Below are 18,462 nucleotides of genomic sequence, written 5' to 3' on the forward strand. Positions count from 1 at the left end.
TTGGTAATTATTGTCTCAATCCATATGTAATTCCATAATAATATATAATCGTTTAAATGGAAAATAATCTAATTTAAAAATAGAATATTGAATAAATTAATTGGTGTCCTATAATGGAGCACTAAAAAACTAGAAAAAAATGTGTTTAAAAATACATGGCATTGGGGCGCCTGGGTGGCTCAGTCATTTAAGCGTCCGACTTTGGCTCAGGTCATGATCTCACGGTTTGTGGGTTCGAGCCCCGCATCAGGCTCTGTGCTTCCGATTCTATGTCTCCCTCTCTCTCTGCCCCTCCCCTGCTCGCGCTCTGTCTCAAAAATAAACAAACATTAAAAAACAATAAAAATTAAAAAAAATACATGACATTACTCAACATGTTTTATGTGTCTTTTTAAAAGTCATACAAGCTTTTAGTGTAATCCAATTTCTTGGAAAATAAGGTTTTATGTAAATACACGTTAATCTCTAATATTAATTTTTATTTTGGATTCTATGCAAAATAATGGTTATTTGTACAATGATCAAGTGTATGATCAAGTATCACTTATTTTAAAGGACAAATAAAGGCAAAATGCTGATTTTTTTGTATTCTTTAAGTCTGATAAGTCTCTTATAATATGTTCCTTTTTATACCATTGTAAGATGCAGTGCATCCCCTTAGCTTCCAATGCTCTGCAAAGTGAGGGTAATTTGCCTTAATTTAATATCTTATCTCAATAATACAATGATAAAATGAGTATATAAAATTATATTTTCTTTTTTTATATTGAGACAGAGTGCATGAGAAGGGGAGAGGCAGAGAGAGAGGGAGAGAAAGATTCCCAAGCAGGCTCCATGCTGATGCGGGACGTGATCTCATGACCTCAAGATCATGACCTGAGCCTTTATTATGAATTGGATGCTTAACCAACTGAGCCACCCAGGTGCCCCTAAAATTATATCTTCTTAATTTCTATCTAGTAGAAAAAAAAAACATTGAGTGTCTTTCACATGTTAAATTTTCTTCTTCATAGTGAGATCTGCCACTCCAACTAGACCTCAGTTTTGATTTCTGTGAGTCAGTAGAAGAGGGCATAAGGCAGTTGAAAGTACCTTCCTTAATCTTGACTAGGGTATCTTCTCTAAATCTGCATCTGACTCCTGACTTTGATGTTGTAACTCATTCATCTGAGATCTCCAGTTCACCCCACTGCAGTGTCTCTTGACCCTAAAGCAAAGATCAAGCTAAACCCTTAGTTTCCAGAATAGGAGCCTCAAGGCACACCTGGCCATATACAGACTATGACAGTTCTGTTAACTGTTGCACTTAGGTTGTTTTTATTAATACTTGACTTCCAGTTCTGGCAATGGAGATATTGAGAAAGGGGTACTGAACAGAAGACTCTCTTTTGAAGCTAGTGAATGTCTAGGATGGCGTCGCACAGGAAGATGAGTTGCTGCTAGAAGTGTTCGTCATCACTAATGCCTCATATCCTAACCTGGAGTTCTGTGGTGCTCTCAGTCCTTGAGATAAGTTATTTATGTTGAAGTACTTGCACTCGAGAAAAAGCCCTTAATATTCAACGTTGGTCAAATGTCAAATGCCTCAGTAGCTATGCATCTATTCACTAAATGATGTTGGGAAGGAAACGTCATTTACACAGTGAAATTGAGGGAGTGCCAAATACATAGTGTCGCACATTGTTAGGATACCTGAGTCGTGCAAAGTATTTGTTTTGCAGTTCACTATCAGTGACCAGAAGTTAATTATTTTAACATAGAATTTATGGAATGCATAATAATACTGCATGAATTCCTTTAGTAGTAGGTAGAAATAACAAGTGTCCAAATAATAATTGTTGTAATTGCCCTTTATAAGAAACTGCTGAATATTGTATGAAACATAATTGTGGATGTGTCACTATAATGTCATTTGATGAGGGTATACGTCTCATTTAAATTTCTTAGTGATTCAAGAAATAAACTCTAATTCTTGAGAAATGGTTCTCCTTTAGAATATAAATGTGTAACAGATAATTTAATTGCAATATTTGTTCTACAATTCATATCTAGGAAAGGAATGTTGAATAAAGAACATTCTTTCTGTTTAAGTGTAGTGGAAAAATCTGCAATTGTTGCCATAGATTACGGAAACCTCAAGTTGTTGTCGCCTATTTTTTTTTTTTTTTTGTCTCAATCCAATTAATGTTATCTTAAACCTGAAGCGATCAACAAAGTAACTGCCTTTTTAGGTTAAAGTTGGAGCAAGTCATGCTGTCATGTTTTGTGAGGAGAAATGGTAACTTTGGAGTTCCTGAAGTGTCTTCCTTGTTTCAAAGCATCATAATGTGCCCTGAGATATTTGGAGATAGAAGAATTGTCAGAGTACAGGTTTTCACTCCCGGGTAGGTTAATTCAGTCTGAAAGAATCTTAGCATTGTCAGCAAAGAAAATGGTTCCTCACAGGCACAAACCAACTCTGTTCTGTGACTGTCATGCTATCAAAGTAAATGTTTTTAACCATTGCATTTTTCAGATAATTTAGCCTGTCCTCATTTCATGCTATTCATTTGTTTCCATTCTAAATTCTCCTAAGACAGAGGCTCCAAGGATCAGAGGGCATGCATGCATGGCTTATTTAATAGTTCTGTATCTATAAGTTAATAAGCTGATTGGTGTACTGATTTTTTTTTCCCTAACAGTCTTGGTGAGTATGGTCACTGTATCTGCGTCTGCAAGAGGGATCTGAATCTTGGATCCTCATAAAACAATCATCCAGTCTGTGCATGTGGTAATCCAGCTATTGTAGGAATTGCTGGGGTGGCCAGTTTCCTAGATCAAACTTGCCAATGGGTGGAGGTGGGTTGCAATTTGTGCTGAGCTCTTGATGCGTCCGTGCACAGAAGCAACTGAGGCAGCCTGAGCTTCGGATGGTGAGTTACCTCCTTTATGTCCTCCAGCATGTGGCATATATTGTCTCTTTTTAAAATTTTATTAATTTTTTAATCCAATGTGATTAATGTAGTGTTATGTTAGTTTTAGGTGTGCAGTATAGTGACTTAACAATTCTGTATATTAGCACTCATTATGCTAAGCGTACTCTTCATCACCTTCACCCAAACCCCCACCACCTTCCCTAGGACAACCACCAGTTTCTTCTCTATATTTAAAGAGACTGGTTTTGTTTCTTCTTTTTTTTCTTCATTTGTTGTGTTTCCTACATTGCACATATCAGTGAAATCATATGGCATTCTTCTTTCTAATACTGAGATTTCACTTAGCATCATACCCTCTAGATGCATCCATGTTGTTGCAAACGGCAATATTTCTATTTTTTAAGGCAGAGTTAATGTTCCATGCTATACGCGTACCGCTTCTTTATCCACTCATCTATTCATAGACAGGGGTTGCTTCCATAATTTGGTTATTGTAAATAATGCTGCCCTAAACATAGGAGTGCATGTAACTCTTTGAATTGGTGGTTTTGTACTCTCTGGGTAAATACATAGTAGTGTGATTGCTGGACCGTAGGGTAGTTCTGTTTTAACTTTCTGAGGAACCTCTGGACGGTTTTCCATAGTGGCTGCACCAGCTTACATTCCCACCAACACTTGCAGGAGGGTTCCTTTTTCTACACGTTCTCACTGACAATTGTTATTTCTCGTATTGTTGATTTTAGCGGTTCTGACAGGTATGGGGTGATCATCTCATTGTGGTTTTGATTCACATTTTCCTGTTAGTGACTGACAGTGAGGATCTTTCATGTGTCTGTTGGTCATCGCGGTATCTTGTTTGAAGAACTCTTCAGTTCTATGGCCATTTTTGGTTGGGTTACTTGTTTTATGGGTGTTGAGTTTGTAAGTTCTTTATACATTTTGGGTGTTATCCCTTAATCAGATATGTCGTTTGTAGAGATCTTCACTTATTCCATAGGTTGCCTCTCAATTTTGTTGATCATTTCTTTTGCTGTGCAGAAGCTTTTTATTTTGATGTAATTTCAATAGTTTATTTATGCTTTTGCTTCCTTGCCTCAGGGACCCATCTAAAAAAAAAAGTTGCTATGGCCAGTTAAACAACTTACTGCATGTGTTTTCTTTTAGGATTTTTATGGTTTCAGGGCTCACATTTAAGTCTTTAATGCATTTTTTATTTATTTTTGCATATAGTGTAAGAAAGCGGCCCAGATTTCTTTCTTTTACATGTTGCTAAGTTTCCCAACATCATTTGTTGGAGGCTTTTTCCCATTTGATATTCTTATCTGCTTTGTCAAAGATAAATTGGCTGACCATACAGTTATGGGTTTAATTTTGGGTTTTCTGTTCCATTGATCTGTGTGTTTTAGTACCACACTGTTTTGATTACCACAGCTTTGTAATATAATGTAAAGTTCAGAAAGTTCAGAATTGTGATGCCTCCAGCTTTGTTCCCCTCCCCCCCTCCCCAAATTGGTTTGGCTATTCAGGGTTTTTGTGGATCTTTACAAATTTTAGGATTGTTTGTTCTAGCTCTATGAAAAATACTATTGGTATTTTGGTTGGATTGCATTAAATGTGTAGAATGTTTTGGATAGTATAGACATTTAACAGTATATATTTTTTTCCAATCCATGAGCATGGAATGTATTTCTGTTTCTTTTGTCTTCAGTTTCTTTCATAAGTGTTTTATAGTTTTCACAGTACAGGTCTTTTACCTCTTTGGTTGGATTTGTTCCTAGGTATCTTCTTATTTTTGGTATTACTGTAATTGGGATTGTATTCTTAATTTTTGTTTCTGTTGCTTATTGGTGTATAAAAACATAACAGATTTTTGTACTTTGATATTGTGTCCTGCTGCTTTACTGAATTGTTCTAGTAAGTTTTTGCTGGAGTCTTTCAGGTTCTCTCTCTATAGTATCATGTCATCTGCAAATATAGTTTTACTTCTTCCTTACCAATTTGGATGCCTTTTTTTGTTTTGTTTTGTTTTCAAATTGCTGTGGCTGGAGCGTCTGGTACTGTGTTCAATAAAAGTGATGAGAGTGGACATCCTGGTCTTTTTCTGACCTTTGGGGAAAACATCTCCATTTTTCCCCATTGAGAATGATGTTGGCTGTGTGTTTTTCATAAGGACTTTATTATGTTGAGATATGTTTCCTCAAGACCTACTTTGTGTGGATGGTTGTTGTGCTTTGTCAGATATTTTTCTGCATCTATTGAAATGACCGTATGGTTTTTATCCTTTCTCTTACTAATGTTACTTATATATTATGTTGATAATTTTGGGAATATTAACCACTTTCACATCTTGGGAATAAATCCCACTTGATCATGGTGAAAGACTTTTTTTAGTGTACCATTGGATTTCATTTGCTGGTATTTTGTTGAGGACATTTAAATCTATGTTTATCAGAGATATTGGCCTATAGTTCTCTTTTTTTGTGATCACTTTTTCTGGTTTTGGGTATCAGATTAATGCTGGCCTCATAGAATGAATTTGAAAGTTTCTATTTTTTGGAATAGTTTGAGAAGAATAGGTATTAACTATTTTTTTTTATTTTTTAAAGATTTTTAAAAATGTTTATTTTTGAGAGAGAGCAAGATCAGGGGAGGGGCGGAGAGGGAGAGACAGAGTCCCAAGCAGGCTCTGCACTGTCAGCACAGAGACTGAGGTGGGGCTCAAACCCATGAACTGTGAGATCATGACCTGAGCTGAGATCAAGAGTTGGACATCCAACTGACTGGGTCACCCGGGCACCCCCAACTCTTCTTTAAATTTGGTAGAATTCACCTATGAAGGCTTTTGGTCTTGGACTTTGGTTTGTGGAGATTTTTTTGATTACTGATTCAATGTCTTTGCTGACCACAGGTCTGTTCAAATTTTCTGTTTTGTTTCTTTGTTTGTTTTTTTCTGTCTGCATCAGTTTTGGTAGTTTATATGTTTCTTGGAATTTATCCATTTCTACTAGATTTCCAATTTGTTGGCATAGAATTTGTCATAATATTCTCTTATAATTGTTTGCATTTCTGTAGTGTTGGTTGTTATTTTTCCTCAGTCATTTTTTTTGCGGGGGGAGGTGGGGGTTTGGTCCTTTGCCTGAATGTGGTGCATTTTAATTAGTTGTGCTCTGGTCTTGTGAATTGAGACCTGTCACCACTGCTGCCAGAACCAAGGCCCCATGAAACCCCCAGGTTAGGAGACCTTGTGTTGGTAGGGGTTTGGGCTGGTCTGGGGAAGGGAACCCACTGTACTGGAACTGAGGCAAACATGACTGGGAAGAGTGCACGGGATGGGAGGGTGTGGGCAAGTTAGGTAGTGAGTATTGGTATTACACCGGTTCCCGAAGGGGCCTTGTGCTTATGTTAAAGGGCAGGGGAGGGAAATGGCTCCAGCCAGTTCCTTTGTTCCTGAAGGGGTCATTCCTTGAATACTGCCTCTCCAGATACTCTCTGAGATGAGCAAATAATCTCCCCCACTCTGTGCCTCACCCTGTGCCTTCAAATCTCTCTTTCCACACTGTATGTCTGTGGGTTGTTTGCGCACTTTCTCTCCATGAAGAGCACGAAGCCCTCCAGACTCTATGCCACCCAAGTCTGCTGACCTTATAACTCCATTCTTTAAGCCCTGCTGATTGCCAGAAGTCGAGAAATTAGTCCTCTTGGTTTCCAAGCCAATCGCTAAGGGGATTTGTTTCCCCCATGTGCTCCTATGTGTCTTAGTCTTTTTCTCCTGTCTCTGTGACCTTGACTCCATCCCTACTGCAGTGGCCACCATCTGTTTTCCTCCCAAGCTGTGTCTCCAACACTTCTTACCTTCTTCTCTGTGGCCTCTTTTCTACCTTTAGTTATGGAATTTGTTCTATCAGTCTTCAGAGCAATTTCTGGAGTATTTAGGATGATTTAATCGTTATCTACTTGTATTCCTGGGATAAGGCAAGCCTAGGCACTCCTCCACCACCATCTTTTAACCATCTAACCTCTCCTTCATTTCTGATTTTGAGTCTTTTCCTTCCTCTTTCTTTTCTCTTTCTTTCTTTCTTTTCCTTTCTTTCTTTCTTTCTTTCTTTCTTTCTTTCTTTCCTTCCTTCCTTCCTTCCTTCCTTCCTTCCTTCCTTCCTTCTTTCCTTCTTTCCTTCCTTCTAAAGTTTATCAATTTTGTAGATTTTTTCAAAGACCAGTTTCTGGTTTTATTGGTTTCTTCTATGTATTTTATTTATTTCATATTTAATTTAATTTAATTTAATTAATTCTTACTCTCTATTTCATTTATTTTGGCTTTAATATTTATTATTTCCATCCTTCTACTGGGTTTAGGTTTTGTTCTTCCTCACTTCTTTAGGTGTAAGATTAGTTTGAGATTTTTCTTGCTTCTTGAGGTATTTTTGTATTTGTATAGTGTTTTAATTTGTCTCCATGTATTTTTTTATTTCCTCTTTGAATTCTTGACTGACCCATTCAATGTTTAGCAGCTTGTTGTTTAACCTCCATTTATTTATGTTCTTTCTAAATGTTTTTCTTGTGATTGATTTCTAGTTTCATACCACTGTGATCAGAAAAGATACATTATTTTAGTCAGTCTGAATTTGTTGAGCCTTGTTTTGTGGCCTAATGTGTGATCTGTTCTAGAGAATGTCCATGCGCATTTGAAAAGAATGTGTATTCTGCTATTTAAGGTAGAACATTCTAAATATATGTTAGATCCATCTGGTCCAAAGTGTCATTCGTAGCCACTGTTTGTTTTTTGTTGTTCTGTGTGAACAATATATCTAATGATGTAGGTGGGGTGTTTCAGTCCCCTACTATTATTGTATCTCTATCAATTTCTTCTTTTTAATATCCTCTCATGGTTGCTTTATGTATTTGGGTGCTTCCATGTTGGATGCATAAATATTTATAATTGTTAAATCTTGATGGATTGTTCTCTTTATCATTCAATAGTGTCCTTCTTTGCCTCTTGTTACAATATTTGCTTTAAAGTCTATTTTGTCTAATGTAAGTATTGTTATCTCAGCTTCTTTTTGCATCCCATTGTATGATCAATATCTTTCCATCCCTTCACCTCAATTTGCATGTGTCTTTAGAACTGAAGTTGAGTATCTCTTATAGACAGCAAATAGATGGGTCTTGCGTTTATATGCATTCAGTCATCCTATCTTTTTATTGGAACCATCAGTCTACTTCCATTCCTAGTAATTATTGAGAGGTATATACTTATTGCCATCTTGTTACTTGTTTTGTAGTTTTTGTAGTTCTGTGTTTCTTGTACTCACTTGTTGTTTGATGGCTTTCTTTAGTTATATGCACAGATTCTTTTTATCTATTACAGGCTTTTCATTTGTGGTTGCCATTAGGTTGGTATATAACATTTTATGCATATAGCAGTCTATGTTGAGTTGATGTTTGCTTAAGGGAACCTCTTCTCAAAGCTCTAAATTTTTACTCCCCCCACCCCCACAATTTATGTTATGGTGTCATACTTTATGTTGTCTTATTTTGTGAATCCCTTGAGTGATTTTTATAGATAAACTTGATTTTACTGCTTTTGTGCTTTAACTGCTGTACTAGTTTAGTGATTAGTCTACTTTTATTATGTTTATATATACCTGTGAAATTATTTCTTCTACTTCTGCTTATGATCTTTCCTTTACATTCAAAAAATTCCCGTTAACATTTCTTAGAAGGCTGGTTTAGTGGTAATGAATTCCTTTAGCTTTTGTTTGTGGGAAGTCTTTATTACTTTTTCAATTTTGAATGATAGCTTTGCTGGATAGAGTATTCTTGGTTATAGGTATTTTTCTGTCAGTACTTTGAATATGACCTACCACTCCTGTCTAGCCTAAACTTTCTGCTGAAAATCAGCTATAGCCTTACGTGGTTTTCCTTGTATAGAACTGTTTTCCTTTTTCTTGCTGCTCTTAAAGTTCTCTCTTTATCCACTACTTTTTATCTATTTTAATTATTGTATGTCTTCTTGTGGACTTCCTTGGGTTGATTTTGTTGGGAACTCTCTGTGCCTCTTGGATCTGGATGTCTGTTTCTTTCCCCAGACTAAGGAAGTTTTCAGTTATTATTTCTTTAAGTAAATTTTCTGCCCCTTTTTCTTTTTCTCCATCTGCAATCCCTAAAATGCAAATTCTATTATATTACACTTGATGATGTCACTGAGTTCCCTCAGTCTATTCTTATTTATTTCTTCTTTCTTTTTTATTTCTTCTTTCTTTATTGCTTGCTTGCTTTCTTTTCAGTCTAGTTGCTTTGTATAACTTTGTCTTCAAGCTCACTGATCTCCTGCTTCTTATAATCTATTGGTTCCTCCAGTGTATTTTAATTTTAGCTATTGAGTTCTTCATCTTTGGTTGGTTCTTTTTTATATTTTCTATTTCTTTCTTAAGGCTCTCTTTGCGATACTCTACTTCTTTTTCAAGTTCTGTAGGTATCTTTATGATGATTACTTTGAATTCTGTATCAGGCATATTGATTATCTCTGTATCAATTAGTTCCTTTGCTGTGATTTTGTCCTGTTGTGTCATTTGGAACATACTCCTTATCTCCTCATTTTGTTTAACTCTCTGGTTTTGTGTATTAGAAAACTCAGTTATGTATTCTGTTCTTAAAAATAGTGGCCTTATGAAGCGTGTGTCCTGTAGTTCCTTGTAGTTTAATGTCCCCTGTGCCCCACAACCATGTGCTTCAGGAGTATCTCTTACATGGGTTGGATGTGTCTACTGTTGTGGCTGAGCCACATTTTCCTCCAGTTCAGTTGACCACAGTGGCCCACTTTGCCTATAGTGGGCAGAATTTGGTTCCTGTGCTATTTAGGGGCCAGTCCCAGGCTACCTTGGGCTCGTAGTTGGGTCAGACTATACACCTTCTCCCAGCCCATTAGCTGGAGTGGTTTCACCTAACAACAGGACACTGTCCTTGCACTGTCCCTTGAGAGGCTTTTTCTGGTGGTTGGGGCCTGCAGTAAGACCACATGTCTGTCCCCCTCTCCTAGGGCTGCAGTGCATCTGGTATGTGTGGTTATCTTCCTTTCCCCCCAAGTCAGTAGCCACTTTGGAGTGGCACTAGTTGCTGTTTGGGCTGATTGCAGAATAAGATACGTCCGGAGCCATGTTGGAGGGACTCCTGCCATGTTGGGCAGGTTGGATGGGGCAGTATGAAGGAGAATACAGGAGGAGACATGTGGTATTAGCAAGGTAGGAGAAGAATGTGGTCCTATCACTACCAAACATTCTTCTTAATTGATGTTTTTTTCAGAAGCACAAATATATATGGACACTACTTGTAATCAAGACTAATGTAAGTTAATCCAACTTAAAAAATGAAACATGAAAGCTACAGTTGAAGCCCCTTTTCCACCCCTCTTTCATCTCAGTCCACTGTTAAATATATCCTGATGAATAAACACTATCCTGTATTTATTATTTTTCATTCCTGTGTGTGATTTTAAACTGTTGTAACCTATAGATACATTTATGATCATCTAATACTGTTTTGTAGGTCTTAAAACTTGCTACAAATGTCATTAAATCATTTAGAAACTAGCTTTTTTGCTCAAGACTAGGGTTTTGATATTTATTTATGTTGACAGTTATAGTATTGGTTGATTTATTTCACTTGTAGAACATTGCCTGGCATACATATAAAGTATATTCGTTTTATGTCCTATGGTCATTTTACTGATTAGCAATGTTTTGTTATTTTAAACTATGTTACAAAAATACTTTTGTATACATGTAAATATTTTTGTATGTATCTCTACTGATCTGTGGGACATTGGATCTTAGGACATATTCCCCTCCAAATTTACTGGATATAGCCAAATGTCTCTTTATATTGATTATAGCAATTACTTCTTCCAACAGTAGTTTGAATGTCCCCATTTCCTTACATCTTGTCAGTACTAGTTATAGTCAGGTCTGTAAATATTTGCTAATCAAATGGGTAGAAAATCTAATCTTGTTTTAATTTCTTTTTCCTGATTATGAGTTGGAACACATATCCATATTGCTAATGGGCATTAGAGTTTACTCTCCTGGGCTTGAATATTAGTCTTTTATTTTTCCTTTAAAAAATTTTTGGAGGATATCTTATATAGATTTGTGGACATTATTTAACAACAACAACAACAACAACAAAGTATTCCTAGCGTGAACTCTTCATTACTCAAATATGCTATATCTTGAAATCTGAGACTGATTTTTTCTGTTTATAGTCCCTTTTTGTTTTTGTTCTTGTTTTCCTAAATGGAAGATAGGACTATATACTTTGTGTGTATTTTGCTCCCTACATTGATATTTCTTTAAAAGAGGAAGCATTTTGCTTTTCCCATTATAAGCTGTTACTGGTCTCTTCCATCGTTCTCATTTCGGTTCTTGAGCCCTCCTGCATTTTCTTCATTACACACAAGTAGACACCATCTGCCTTTTCCGGGTATCCAGGTCATTAGGTCCCTTCTCCACATTTGATTTTTTCTCCTATTCTGACCTTCATCTTCCCAAATTATAATACAAATAAAGCCCTTCATTTCCTGTCTCCCTTGTGGCTAGAACGCAGAGGCAGACGTATTGTGTTGGTGGCTCCAATTGCATACAATTGTGGGAGACTTTAGTTCAGACACAAGACCTGTATGGAGATGGAACCAGCCTGAAGGTGTCTGTGCTTTTCTAGTGGGGGTGATGAAGTCTGAGTCATGTGGTATCTGTGTCATTGACTGCAGGGACTGTGCATCATTGGAACAGCTTGACTTGGTCCTGTGATCAGAGATGGCAACTGCCTAGCCTCACAGTTGATGGCAGCAGTGACTCTCTGTGTAGTAAGACTGGCTTTGTAGTTAACAAATGGTTCTTGGACACTTAGCCCTGAGCCTCTTTGTCTCAAGATCTCAGTAATTCTGGGATTTTCAGTATCTGCAAATTCATTTCTTCTTCCTTAAGCTAATGTAAATTATATTTTGTGTGACTAAGAACACTAATGAATAAATAGCTTGCTAATAAGATTCTGTGTCTGTTTGAAGGAATGTTATAGACTTTGTTTTGTGGAAAATCTTGACTTTTATTGACCCCTTGCTCCCTCACAGACACTTTATAATCTGCTTGTGCGGTTACAATAAAAAAAAAAAGTCAAGTGGAATATTTACTGGCTTTTTAGTGAACTAATTACTAAAGAAGAAAAAAATGTGCTTGTATTTGATATTGGGTCTTCACATCCAAAATTGGTGAAACTATCAATTTATTTAGGTCTTTGTTAATATCTTTCGGTAATATCTTATACTTTCTTCCAGATAGATTTTATGAATGTTTTGTTAAATTCATTTTTATATGGCTTTGATCACATTAAAGGTAATATGATTATTTTAAATTTCTGCTTTTCTAAGAGATTTTATTTTTATTATAAGTATTTTTATTCAGTACATGTTAGAGATCTGTTAGTATAGCATACATTTTTTGGTATTAAAATATTCTTAGCATGAACCATGAGAATGTCATTTTTATAAATCGGATTAGGTTGCTAATTATTTCTTAGATATTTTGTATCTAAGTTCAGTAAAATTGATTTTTAATTTATTTTTCCCCCTTTTTTTCTTATTTTGACATCAGGGTTGTATTTACCGCGTGCAAAAGTAGAGTTCCATTTTTCTATTTCTTGGTGCAGTTTTTGAAAGCTCTGATGACTTATTCCTGCAAAGCTATCTAGGCCCCCTTCATTCTCTGACTCGTTATATCTTTTTCTCTGTTAAAGAAGGCTATATTTTCATCATTAATTAAATTGTTGTGATAGAAATATTCATGTCATTTATACTTGATTGAGTGTTGGCTTGTATCTAATATATTTTGGCATATTTTTCTAGGAAATCACCCTTCCCAAAAGCATTTGCCAATGACATTTATAATATATTCTAGCATTTTTCTGACATCTGCTGTAACTGTAGTTATCTTTCACATCTCTTTGCTGCTTATAACTCCTTTAAAAGTCTTATCCAAGATTTTCTGCTTTATTAGTTTTCCCCAATTAATGAAACAAACAGCATTTTTAAATGGTCTATTTTACCTTCTTTTGTAATTTCTTTTAAAGTTCATCTTTACCAAAATTTCCCCTCATTTCCTTTATTTTTATCAAACTTATGTTAAATATTTAGGCATTATTTTCAGCACTTGTTTTCCTTATAATTCATTCTATAAATAGTTATCTCAAAAATTCCCTGAAAATAACTACTTCAATTACCTATATCTAAATTGTGGTAGGATTTTTATTATTATTCAGCTGCAAATGTTTTATAATCTCATTAAGATTTCTTCTTTCACGGAAGAGAGAATTATTTGGTACTTAGAAACATGTGTTTGTGTGTCCCCATGCTTGCTATGTGTGTCTCAATTTCCAGACATATCTTTAAGTTTTTGTTGATCTTCTTGATTAGCTAATTCTATTTGAGTAAATGTTTTATTGCAGTATAAATTGAAAAATTGTCCAAATCATAAGGGTATGGTGTATGAATTTTCTGAAAGTGAACAACCTACTAGTCAGCTAGCACTCAGATCAAGAAAGAAAACATAAGATTGTGGTCTCAGAGAACATCCTTCTATTTTTAGAGTCATTCTCTTGCCGGGTAAGAAGTCACTATCCTGACTTGCTTCTCATTTTGATGTAGACAGAGTAATATAATATATATCTTATCATGTGTTTCTATCTTTTAATCTCTTAACCATGTAAATCATCATTAAAATCTATATCTGATGCCTGCATTTGTCTGTGTGCTTCTAATATATATATATTTTTTCCTTTTGATTTTGTTGATATGATCTTGTTTCTAGCTGAGCCTAATAATTTTTGATTGAGTGCAGATCAGTTTGAATGAAAAGAGAACAACAACAACAAAAAAAAACCTGTAGAAAGTCCTGATGACATTATCTTTGACCAGAGTTAATCTGCTTGCTGATAATATGGGGTTGATTATCTGAATTAGAAGTTAGTTAAGTTAAATTTGAAGTTAGTTAAGTCTCCCCCCCTCCACACACACGTCAAAGTTAACTCCTCTGGTATTACCTTATTTTGGACTTTAAACTGAGTTATTCGCAGGCTTTTTTGATGATTTCTTTGCTTTAATCAGCCTGTCTCTGCTTTACTAAGAATTTCTGCTTAGCAGTTTTTCACCCTGCTCTGTTGGACAGATTTCTTCAGGGAACTGGTTATATTTCAGAACAAGTTCTCTATCACACCTAAGTCAATTTATCTGCACCTGCGTCTAGTCTTCTCTCTCGTGCCCCAACAAACAGCCACAAGGACTGCTAGTGGTTCATCTCCCAGTCTTGGCTCTTTTCCCAAGTTGGGATTCTTGGAATCACATATGGAACATATGTGACAGATATATCTTGAGTAGAAGTTAGTACAGAGCATCAGCTTACCTGTCCATGGCTCTCTACCCCTTAGAGTCTTGGATCTTCACTTGTTATATTTAGAATAGATTTCCCCTGTGTTTTCTGTTTGCTCTGGGTAAGGAAATGAGTCAGAAATAAACTACTCCACCCTTCTCCAAATCAGAAGTTTTCTGGCAATTGAGAATTGATCACAAAATGTGTTTCATATTGTCCTGAAATTTTTGTTTTAATGAAAATCTACGTGTAGCTACTTAGATGATGACTTTTTAAAATAAATGTTTATTTGGGGGGAGCAAGGAGAGAGTGGTACAGGATCTGAAGCTGGCTCTGTGCTGATAGCAGAGAGCCTGATGCAGGACTTGAACTCACAAATCATTAGATCATGAGACCTGAGCTGAATCATTAGACCTGAGCTGAAACCAAGAGTTGAACGCTTAACTGACTGAGCCACCCAGGTGAACCAAAGGGTTTTATCACCTTTTTCAGTTTGAAGTTTTTCTTCAGATTATGCCATGTGAGTTTAGAGTTGCTCTATCTTCCTTATGAGATGACCCTGTTTCCTAATAAGTGATTTTTTTTCCTTCATACCTACTCTGATTTTGGTAAAGCAAAACGAACCAACTACTTTTTTGGTAGTGTTCTCCCCCCCCCCCCCCATACTTTCACTGTCAGAATTTCTGATCCCTTATGATTTAAGCATATCTCTTATTAACAGTATGTAAAGGGATTGTGTTTTTGCTGTTTTTCTTTACAAGTGGAAGGAAGCTAAGAGATAGTAAAGGGACACCACTTAGCCTGCTCAGGATAGGCTGCTCTGTGAAAGCAGAATTTGGATCTAAGAATGGAAGGGGACAGAATATTCTAGGCAGAGGGAAGAGCAGGTTCTGGGAACCAATGAGGAGAACACTGGCGACTTTCAGAAACTAAGCCAAGTTCAGCTCTGACCCTTGCCATATCCTAGCTTGGCGACCTTGACCAAGCCCCTTTCTCTGTGGCATTCAGTTTATTCTCTGCAAAATGGGAGCAACAGTATCAACCTCATATTAATGGAAAACTGATAAAGATTTGCTATGGTCTCCAGTTAATAAAATTAATATTATTTGGGGATGTTGATAATTATAATATCATGTAACATATTAACATTGGGGGAATCTGGGTAAGGTGTATATGAGTTCTCTGCACCATTTTTACTGTTTTTGAAAGAGAGGGTGTAAACTGAGGAAAGGGGCAGAGAGAATTTCAAGCAGACTCCATGCTTATCATGGAGCCCAAAGTAGGGCTCAATCCTATGACTCTGGGATCATGACCTGAGCCAAAAACAAAGATTTGCACACCCAGGAGCCCCTACAAGTTGTCTGTAAGACAAAAAAATAGTTCGAAATAGGGGCGCCTGGGTGGCGCAGTTGGTTAAGCGTCCGACTTCAGCCAGGTCACGATCTCGCGGTCCGGGAGTTCGAGCCCCGCGTCGGGCTCTGGGCTGATGGCTCGGAGCCTGGAGCCTGTTTCCGATTCTGTGTCTCCCTCTCTCTCTGCCCCTCCCCCGTTCATGCTCTGTCTCTCTCTGTCCCCAAAATAAATAAACGTTGAAAAAAAAATTAAAAAAAAATAGTTCGAAATAAAAAAGTATATATAGCAAATCTGTCCAAATGCAAGTGCTCCAGAGGAAGGGAAAGGTAACCAGTACCTTAGGTAGTGTGTTCATGACTCTTTCGAGAGCCTTGGGAAATGGCCACCATTCCTGTCATTTTATAGAAAGATTTAATGCCAAAAAAGTCTCCCAATTTCTCATTTCCTGAGTTTTCTTTTCCTTAAATGATGGTTGCATTTTGTCAGTCTTTCCCACTATTATGAAGTTAGCTGATAATCACATGCCATCTTTCCTTGGACTTAATATTGTGGTATCATATGTAGATTGATTTCCACACATGGAACCAACCTCCAAGTCCTGGAACAGATCCCAGTTGGTCCTGGCCTGTTATTTTGCTACTGTTGTGGTGGATTCCCTAGCTAATATTTTGTTTAGAATCTTGCATCCATATTCATAATTATATTGGTCTGTAATTTTCTTTTTATGATCATTATTAGTTTGTACTATTTTTGTTTGTGTCAGTGTTATACTTCATAAAGGGAGTTAGGAGGTTTCATTATAGCCAAAGGCTAGTTATAAAATTGTAATTATGCATATGAATTTCAGTTCTGACACATTGCTAGAAGATAACTCAGGGTACTGTCTCCCATTCATGTGCCTTTAAAATACAGGATCTGTGATTACTTAATCTGGCTGCTGCCCCATCCCATTCTTCACCCACTCAGGGAGCTTCACCATCAGTTCAGACTCACTGCTATTGCTTTCACACTCATTATTGTTCTTGTTCCTTTATATTTTCTGATTTTCATTTGAATTCGGCTTATTACACCTGGTCAAGCTATTAGAGTTGTAGGAAGATTTTTTGAGTGGTTCTCAATTCTGCATATTAATAGAAATTAAACTCTTCCTTTTTTTAAAAAAAGAAACCAAGTCATCACATTGCAATAAAAATTTTAGATGATTTCATAAGATGTTTTTGACTAACAACTATGGAAATAAAATAGTTTTGCTCCTCTTATGCTATCCTGGGCATAAGAAATAATGTAGACTATTTTATTAAATACAGTATAACCTTGGATTGCAAGTAATTTGTTCCGTGAGTGTTCTGTGAGACCAGAAAACATTTCCAATAAATTTTAACTTGATAAACGAGAGGTGTCTTGCAACACAAGTAGTATGGGATGCCAAATGTTGCATGATCACAACTGAGCCAATGGTCCCCCCCCCCCCACCATAGGATCGTGGGTGATCCTCAGTGCAAAGTCACATTTCCACGACATTCTCAAAAGGAGGCCAAATCAAGTGTCATTGGATAGGTTCCTTGTTAAAGCTGCATGAAAAGGAAATGATTGCATTGAGCCAACAGATAGCAGTGATTCTGTTAGTGGAAGTTTTCCTACACAGTAGCCCTCCTCTCTCTTGTCTGCCTCACACCAGCTACGAAAGATTTCAAAGATAAGGGAAGGTTAATTTGTTTATTTATTTTTGTTAATATTTTGTTTATTCTTTAGTATATTACAGTATTGCAGTCAGTTTTGTATGAATATTTTTGGATTGTGGAACAAATATCTGAGTTTCCATTATTTCTTAAGGGGAAATTCACTTTGATATACAAGTGCTTGGGATTACAGGCATGTCTCTGGAATGAATTCTCGCAAGCCAAGGATAAGGATTTACCGTATGTTTCTAAGAAATATGTCAGTAGTGAATTGGTCATGTTTTATTTATTTTTTATTTTTTTATTTTTTTTTGAATTGGTCATGTTTTAAAAAATACTTTTTAACGCAGTGAATTTAAAACATCTCAATTAAAAATATATTTTTCATTCATTCTTATTTGCATGATAGAATATAAATAGAAATTTTCATTTTACAAAAGTTATATGTAGTTAATTTTATGTGCTATTTTTGAAAAATGCCATCTTATTTATTTTATATGGTTTTATAAGGAATAAGAATTATGATGCTATAATATCATAAAAATTATTGATTCTTTCTGTTAGATCTGTAATGGTTGGACAAAATATTTTACAGCCAAAATGGAAAGCCTTTTTGAAGAATAAAGCTTTTCCCTTGAAATCCAATATTCATGAGAGTGTGAACACAATATCAGAACCACCAGTTGATTGAATATGCACGATTTTTGTAAACAAAATTGTTTATAGAATTTTGGGGATGGGGGGCTTACTGAATAGCAAAACGTTTATTGAGAAATACATCTTAGGATAGTCACATATTTTATATAACTTTTCTTCATTGTTAGCAGTATGTCCAGTCTGTCCATTGTTAGCAAATGACAGCTGTTCTGTGGGGAAAAAGTACCATTTGTAGGACTCCAAACTTAACCGAAGACAATTAAAAGTTAAATATATCATGCTAAAACATGCATTAACTTTATGATGTCCTAGTCCACTGTTATCTCGGTGAGTAACTTCATTATATAATATTTTGTTATTCAGATTTTCCCAAAATTATATATACATACATCTAGTTAATGTAAGTGATATATGTTATAGACAAATATAAATATATTCAATTATAGA

This window comes from Prionailurus bengalensis, chromosome D3, assembly GCF_016509475.1.
Source record: "Prionailurus bengalensis isolate Pbe53 chromosome D3, Fcat_Pben_1.1_paternal_pri, whole genome shotgun sequence".
Classification (NCBI taxonomy): domain Eukaryota; kingdom Metazoa; phylum Chordata; class Mammalia; order Carnivora; family Felidae; genus Prionailurus; species Prionailurus bengalensis.